The 8750-nt window shown below is 46.7% G+C and overlaps 1 long non-coding RNA gene across 1 annotated transcript; it reads left to right on the top strand.

Annotated features, from left to right (window-relative positions):
* The first annotated feature begins 98 nt into the window (after positions 1-98).
* Positions 99-8508, top strand: LOC133507338 (uncharacterized). The gene is made up of 3 exons (XR_009796804.1): positions 99-760; positions 2143-2231; positions 7348-8508. It is a non-coding gene; the product is annotated as an uncharacterized LOC133507338 (long non-coding RNA).
* The last annotated feature ends 242 nt before the right edge of the window (positions 8509-8750 follow it).

The raw sequence follows: 8750 nt of genomic DNA, 5'->3' as shown, positions 1-8750 counted from the left end.
AATGCATCAGGCAAGACCTATGTTCATGGTTGGAACCCAGTCCGGATTAGAGGAATCATACAGCTATGCCGGCTTGCCTGAAACAATAATCATAATTAACAAAATGTTAATATATTTATTTTTTGTTTAGCCAACTTACTTAACAAAACAGAACACATCATATTTAAATTTCAATAAGTTGTTGAAAGGATGCTGATGTTAAAACAAGTCCCCAGTCCTAAAATATTTCATAATTTAATTCATGTAATTCAGTACAGTATCAAACAATAACCATATTATTCAGAGCACACCATAAAAAACGTTTCAAAACAGTTTCAGAACAGTATTCATTTAACATCATTATAAGTGGAAGCGTGTTTTCCTGTTTAGTATCAGTTTCAATGTTCACATGTTCCATGTGCCAACACACCATGCAGCCATACATGACCCACCATTGTCATGGCTTGCAGATCTAGGTTACCTGTTATATTTATCACTCAACTGACACAAAACACTTACCAGTGACAAAATGATCTGAGCAGACACGATACCGGGACAGATTACCAGTGTTTACATCTGCTCTGGACAATGGTGCCAGCCAATCCCTTTGATGCCAAGAAGAAAGTTTTTCAGTTTGATCTCCCTGCCTTTTTATAACAGCTGGAATCCTGAAGAATGACTTGTTTACGTCGGGCCCTGCTCTGTTGGAGCAGCCAACCGCAGCACAGAAGTTAACCATACCTGGAGGCTGGTTGGTTTGTGCAAGTTTGAAAAAATAATGGTACGTAATAATAATAATAATAATAATAATAATAATAATAATGATGATACGGCCGCCGGTACACTTGTTTGTTGTTGTTGTAGCCAGGAAATCCCATTATTCAGTCAACTTCTAGGTCCAGTAAAGCAGCCACTTCCTTCGGGCATTTCCACAGATCCATTACGTTCAGCGTAATGGGAGCCGCTTCGCAGTTGAAGATGTCCTGCATGTCGTGAGGGCCCTGTCCGCATTTTGGGCAGAGGTTGACGATAGTATTGTCGACACATGCGACCCTCCAACCAATCACTACGCTTGTTTCTCTTCCAATATGGCGCGAGCCCTATAAATCACCTGACTGTGATGTCATGTCACTGGCCTCTATACTCTGAATACAAGTAAATAATGTTGATGAAAAATAACTAAACTTAAGATAAGCATATTCAATCCCTTATGTTGAGTATAATTATAAATTACGATGTATCATTTAGGAATTGCACATAAACTGTGGTTGATTTGTATTTAAGACTGTCATGCTCCTGGCATCCTGCCCAGGCTGGGCGTGGCCAGCCAACTAGTCAGCACACACCTGCACCTTGTTTCGGCTGATTACGCCCGGTAGTTAATAGGACCCGGTGACGACTGTTCCTCGGCCAGATCGTTGAGGTTCATGCCCTGTTCGAGCACCCCCGTATCTCTGATAGTATTCCTGTGTGTACCGACCTCCGCCTGTTCTCCGACCGACCCCGTAAGCCTGACTTCCTTGATACTCCTCCCAGCTTTGATCGTTCTCCCGTGCACCAACTCCTGCCTGCCTGATTATCTGCTCTCTACGCCCGACGTCCCAACTACCGCTGCTGCACCTGACTGCCTGCCCGATCCCCGACCATTGAATAATAAACGTTTTACCCCAATTGCCTCTGCGTCTCCCATGTACTCCTGCATTTGGGTCCTACCTTCGTTCCGATAGGTTGGGACAAAGACTCAATTGTTATATCATTCAGCAGCAAATATCTTAATATATATATATATATGTAGACGCAAGATGGCTGTTGAATGTCAAACATAATTTATTGGTCATAATTCTAAGATTATATATATTTGCCCCTACTACATGCTTTCAGCCATAATAAACAATTGGCACTTGTATTATTTTTGACAGTTTTTGTGGTGTCGGTGGTAGTGGCTTAGTCTTGAGTGTACTCTGCATAAATGATATCCTTTGAGCATGATTCTAACAAAATGTTGAATGAATTGATAACATTTAAAAAGACAGTTTGTACGATCAAGTACAAAAAAAGGCAAGTAATGTTGATGCATCCAATTCAATACTATATTAATATACATGCTAGAGGTCGTGAGTGCATACATTTCTAATTATTCATATTTGTCATGAACCGATTCAGGTCTGCCTCCAGGAAGAATTGCTTCACTGCTAGCAACTTTGGTCGAATATTGGCTGCAGTTGGACGCAACTCTTACCCTCCCTCACTCTGTAAGACTTTGTGAGGACAATACAATATTAAAGAAGGAATCAATGTTAAAGGTTGAAACCATTTTTATTTTCACTATTACATGTATGATAAATCCAAGTAGCATAACTTTTTTTCAGGCTATGGACTCGGGGATCCTTCATGAACCTGTTGCTCTTGCATAGTACACACGCATCGCTGGCCAACCTGGATCTCCAGCAGGACGTGGACTCTCTCCAAGTGGTGTTTTTGGCGCTTCACCAGATGGAATTGTTAAGGTCTTGCCTCTTACGCAAGAAGATTGCCTCATACGCATGGAGCAAGAACTTCTTCTTTTCCTTTCGGCTTGTCCCGTTAGGGGTCGCCACAGCGTGTCATCTTTTGCCATCTTAGCCTATCTCCTGCATCTTCCTCTCTGACCCCAACTGCCCTCATGTCTTCCCTCACCAGATCCATAAACCTTCTCTTTGGTCTTCCTCTCGCTCTTTTGCCTGGCAGCTCCATCCTCAGCACCCTACCACCAATATACTCACTCTATCGCCTCTGAACATGTCCAAACCATCGAAGTTTAATCTCTCGAACCTTGTCAGCAAAACATCCAACTTTGGCTGTCCCTCTAATGAGCTCATTTCTAATCCTATCCAACCTGGTCACTCCGAACGAGAACCTCAACATCTTCATTTCTGACACCTCCAGTTCTGCTTCCTGTTGTTTCTTCAGTGCCACCGTCTCTAATCCGTACATCATGTCGGCCTCACCACCATTTTGTAAACTTTGCCCTTCATCCTAGCAGAGACTCTTCAGTCACATAACACACCAGACACCTTTCGCCAGCTGTTCCAACCTGCTTGGACCCGTTTCTTCATTTCCTTACCACACTCACCATTGCTCTAGATTGTTGACCTTAATATTTGAAGTTGTCCACCCTCGCTATCTCTTCTCCCTGTAGCCTCACTCTTCCTCCTCCACATTTCTCATTCACGCACATATATTCTCTTTTACTTCGGCTAATCTTCATTCCTCTCCTTTCCAGTGCATGTCTCCATCTTTCTAATTGTTCCTCTGCATGCTCCCTGCTTTCACTACATATCACAATATCATCTGCGAACTTCATGGTCCAAGGGGATTCCAGTCTAACCTCATCTGTCAGACTATCCATTACCACTGCAAACAGGAAGGGGCTCAGAGCTGATCCCTGATGCAGTCCCACCTCCACCTTAAATTCCTCTGTCACACCTAAGGCACACCTCACCATTGTTCTGCTGCCATCATACATGTCCTGTACTATTTTAACATACTTCTCTGCCACACCAGACTTACGCATGCAGTACGACAGTTCCTCTCTTGGTACTCTGTCATAGGCTTTCTCTAGATCCACAAGGCCACAATGTAGCTCCTTCTGACCTTCTCTGTACTTTTCCACTAGCATCCCCAAAGAAAATAATGCATCTGTGGTACTCTTTCTAGGAATGAAACCATACTGTTGCTCGGAGATACTTACTTCTGCCCTGAGTCTAGCCTCCACTACTCCTTCCCATAACTTCATTGTGTGGCTCATCAACTTTATTCCTCTATAATTCCCACAGCTCTGAATATCGCCTTTGTTGTTAAAAATGGGATATAGAACACTTTTCCTCCATTCTTCAGGCATCTTTTCGCCCGCTAGTATTCTATTGAATCAGTTGGTCAAAAACTCCACAGCCATCTCTCCAAATTGCTTCCATACCTCTACTGGTATGTCATCAGGACCAACTGCCTTTCCATTTTTCATCCTTTGTAGTGCCTTTCTGACTTCCCCCTGAGTAATCATTTCCACTTCCTGGTCCTTGACTCTTGCCTCTTCAACTCTTCCTTCTCTCTCATTTTCTTCATTCATCAACTTCTCAAAGTATTCTTTCCATCTATTTAGCACACTACTGGCACCAGTCAACACATTTCCATCTCTATCCTTAATCACCCTTACCTGGTGCACATCCTTCCCATCTCTATCCCTCTGTCTGGCCAACCTGTTGAGATCCTTTTCTCCTTCTTTCGTGTCCAACCTGGTGTACATGTTTTCATATGCCTCTTGTTTAGCCATTGCCACCTCTACCTTAGCCCTACGTCGCATCTCGATGTACTACTTTCGCCTCTCCTCAATCCTCTCAGTATCCCACTTCTTCTTCGCTAATCTCTTTCCTTGTATGACTCCCTCTATTTTGGGGTTCCACCACCAAGTCTCCTTCTCACCTTTCCTACCAAAAGACACCAAGTACTCTCCTGCCTGTCTCTCTGATTACCTTGGCTGTCATTGTCCAGTCTTCCGGGAGCTTCTGCTGTCCAACGAGAGCCTGCCTTACCTCTTTCCGAAAGGCCGCACAACATTCTTCCTTTCTCAGCTTCCACCACATGGTTCTCTGCTCTACCTAACCCTCTTTTTAATCTTCCTACCCACCACCAGAGTCATCCTACACATTACCATCCTATGCTGTCGAGCTACACTCTCCCCGACCACTACTTTACAGTCAGTAACCTCCTTCAGATTACATCGTCTGCACAAAATATAATTCACCTGCGTGCTTCTACCTCCGCTCTTGTAGGTCACTATATGTTCCTCCCTCTTCTGGAAATAAGTGTTCACTACAGCCATCTCTATCCTTTTTGCAAAGTCCACCACCATCTGTCCCTCAAAGTTCCTTTCCTGGATGCCGTACTTACCCATCACTTCTTCATCGCCCCTGTTTCCTTTACCAATATGTCCATTACAATCTGCACCAATCACAACTCTCTCGCTGTCTGGAATGGTCAGAACTACTTCATCTAGTTCCTTCCAGAATTTCTCTTTCAACTCTAGGTCACATCCTACCTGTGGGGCATAGCCGCTAACCACATTATACATAACACCCTCAATTTCAAACTTTAGTCTCATCACTCGATCTGATACTCTTTTCACCTCCAAGACATTCTTAGCCAGCTCTTCCTTTCAAATAACCCCTACTCCATTTCTCTTCCTATCTACTCCGTGGTAGAATAATTTAAACCCTGCTCATAAACTTCTAGCCTTACTACCTTTCCACCTGCTCTCTTGGATGCACAGAATATCAACCTTTCTCCTAATCATCATGTCAACCAACTCCTGATCTTTTCCTCTCATAGTCCTAACATTCAAAGTCCCTACACTCAGTTGTAGGCTCTGTGCATTCCTCCTTTTCTTCTGACGATGGATCCGGTTTCCTCCTCTTCTTTGTCTTCGACCCACAGTCGCTGAATTTCCACCGACGCCCTGCAGGTTAGCATTGCCGGGGGCGGGCGTTGTTAACCCGGGCCACGACCCCCCCTGAACCCCAGACTGGTGGCCATCCAGGCCACCAAACATGAGGCGTCTGGGCGGACAGGTCAGGAGGACGACCCGGACGCCAAGCACCAGGGTCCCCACGGGGCGATTCGGGCGGACGACCTCTGTGAGGAACAAAACTGCGAAGCAGGAACCAGAACGAGACGAGAGAACCTCCCACGCCGTCGTTGCAAGACGACCAGGGATTGGTCGCCAACGAGGCCAGGTCCTGAAGCGGCTGGGCGAACTCAGGAGCGAAGAAGATGGAGAGCAGGACCAGAGCCATGACCGCCACCCCGAAGTCTCTCCAGCTCCTGGGTGGCTCCACAGAACTCCCCAGCACCTGCGCCCCCTCCTGGACAGCAACTTGAGAAGGCGGCGCCAGTACCGCTCCCTCCTGGACAGCAACTTGAGAAGGCGGCGCCAGTACCGCCCCCTCCTGGACAGCAAGTTGAGAAGGCGGCGCCAGTACTGCCCCCTCCTGGACAGCAACTTGAGAAGGCGGCGCCAGTACCGCCCCCTCCTGGACAGCAACTTGAGAAGGCGGCGCCAGTACCGCCCCCTCCTGGACAGCAACTTGAGAAGACGGCGCCAGTACCGCCCCCTCCTGGACAGCAACTTGAGAAGGCGGCGCCAGTACCGCCCCCTCCTGGACAGCAACTTGAGAAGGCGGCGCCAGTACCGCCCCCTCCTGGACAGCAACTTGAGAAGGCGGCGCCAGTACCGCCCCCTCCTGGACAGCAACTTGAGAAGGCAGCGACCCCGTCGCCGCCTCCTCCTGGACAGGAACGAGAGAAGGCAGCGACCCCGTCGCCGCCGCCTCCTGGACAGGAACGTGAGGGCGTGCCCAACACTGCTACGTGCACTTGAGGTGGCGAGTCTGTTCCCACTGTGGCGTGCACTTGACAAGGGGGCGGGTCGGTTTCCACGGCAACATGAACCTGAGTCAGCAGCGAGTCGTCGGAGTCGTACTCAGGCAGCCCGGCATACAAATCACGGTCCTCCTCATATTCCGAAAAGTCAGAGTCCAGAAGAATATGAGGAGCCGGACGGGTCGTGTTCGGGACGTATTCGTACTTCGCTGGCGGAGCGTAAGACACGGAATCGGAGGACATCAGGGAGCCTATCCGGATCGGACAGGCTTGGTCCTCCGGCAGACGGTCTACCTTGCGTCGGTCCCGGCGACGCCGGGTCTTTCCTGCTGGGTCCTGTATGGGCCAGTTCGTTCTGTCACGTCCCATCGGAACGAGAGGTAGGACCCAAATGCAGGAACTCGGAAGACGCAAGGTAGTTCAAGAAGAGACATGTTTATTGTATGCCGAGGTCGGGGATTGAGCAGGCAGTCCGGTGCAGCAGCGGTTGTTGGGGCGTCGGGCGAAGAGAGCAGATGAGTGGGCAGGCAGTAGTCAGTACACGGGGAAACAATCAACGCAGGCAGAAGTGTCAAGGAGTCAGGCCTACAAGGTTGGTCAGAGAACGGACGGAGGTCGGTACACACAGGTTCAGTCAGGAATACGAGAGTGCTGGAACGGGACATAAAGCTCAATGAACTGGCGTAGAACCAGTCGTCACCGGGTCCTATCTATACCGGGGATGATCAGCCCGCATGAGGAGCAGGTGTGCGCCTCCCAATCAGCGCAGCCGCGCGGGCACCCGCACAGCTCATGCTGAAGCGGCAGGATCATGACAATCCCCCCTCCAGGTGTCCCCCAGTATTTTATTTGACTTGTAACATTTTCAGATTGCAACAAAATTGCATTATACAATGGTAACACTCTAGATAATTTGTCAATTAAATGCGCTTACATTTGTTTCTGTTTTAATAGATTGATGCCACAGTCATTGCCTTCATAAATGACAACAGTCTGACTGACTACATCCCAACATATGGAGAACGGATAGCAGCAAAACACTTTTGTTTGAAAAACAAAGGTGAAAATAAAAGAGAATCATATGTAAATCTACTGCTTTAAAAGCTAAAGAAAAAAATGGGTGTTGGGAATGAGGATTATGAAAGTGACCACGAGGAGACTACACCTGCAAAGTGGAACAGAACCGACACAAGAAAACAACAAATGAGCTGAAAACCCGACCAGGAGAGTTGAGTAGGGGTGGGTTTGTGAAGGTAAACAAATGGGGAAATGTAAAGGAGGGGGAACAAGGATGCTTGATGTGTCCAAAGAGTCCAAAAAAGCTGATATATTAAATCTCACCAAGAGTTTGGTTATACACTGTTTTGTACAGATAGATTTCGTGACTGCTGTTCTGCATGTTGTGACCAAAATACAAATGGAATTGGACATCAATACACACAAATACGAACTGATTATTAATTCTTGCTTTATTTTATTTGTAATCATGATGGGTGAGGCATGAAGACCTATCTCATTTCTTTAAAATTGAGAAATGTTGAAAAACACGGACATCTAAAAACAGTTGTAATTTTCCAATCTCTTGTCATTTGTCCAATAATTTGGTTTTTATTCATTTTAGCAGTTCAATTAAAGATTTCAGTCAGAGGTTATAACATTCCTGATAAAAGAAAACTTTCCAATCAATCCATATTGGAGAAATCAGAGTTTAAAAAAATGCATGTTGTATCATCCGTAGATTGAGCTGTATTGATGCCCAAAATAACTTCAGGAAAGAGATAGAGCACACACTGAACTCGTTGCCACCCAATCACAGCCTGTGGTATCAATAAAATTAAAAAAAAAAAAAGGATTGTGTGCCCATTCTCAAGAAGTACAAGTCATGTAAACATGATCTCACCAGCACAGCACCACATTTTGAAATACTTTGACATGTTGGATTTCTGTTCATCCTTCATTTTCATGTCATAAGTTTTAATACACCTGTTGCTCCATTGAGATAAATTCCTCTTATAACAGATAAACCTCTCTGTGTCATGATCCTGCCGCTCCAGCCCAGGCTGTGCGGGTGCCTGCGCGGCTGCGCTAATTGGAAGGCACACACCTGCGCCTCATGTGGGCTGATTATCCCCTGTATGTATAGGACCCCGATGACGACTGGTTCTCCGCCAGATCGTTGAGGTTCATGTTCCGTTCCAGCACTCTCGTATCCCTGATCGTCAACCCATGTGTACCGACCTTCGCCTGTTCTCTGACCGAGCCTATAAGCCTGACTCCTTTGACACTTCTGCCTGCTTTGATCGTTCTCCCGTGTACCGACTCCTGCCTGCCCGCTCATCTGCTCTCTTCGCCCGACG

This window comes from Syngnathoides biaculeatus, chromosome 10 (genome assembly GCF_019802595.1).
Source record: "Syngnathoides biaculeatus isolate LvHL_M chromosome 10, ASM1980259v1, whole genome shotgun sequence".
Taxonomy (NCBI): domain Eukaryota; kingdom Metazoa; phylum Chordata; class Actinopteri; order Syngnathiformes; family Syngnathidae; genus Syngnathoides; species Syngnathoides biaculeatus.
The sequence above is the reverse complement of the archived record's forward strand: the minus strand, read 5'-3'. Positions and strand labels throughout refer to the sequence as shown.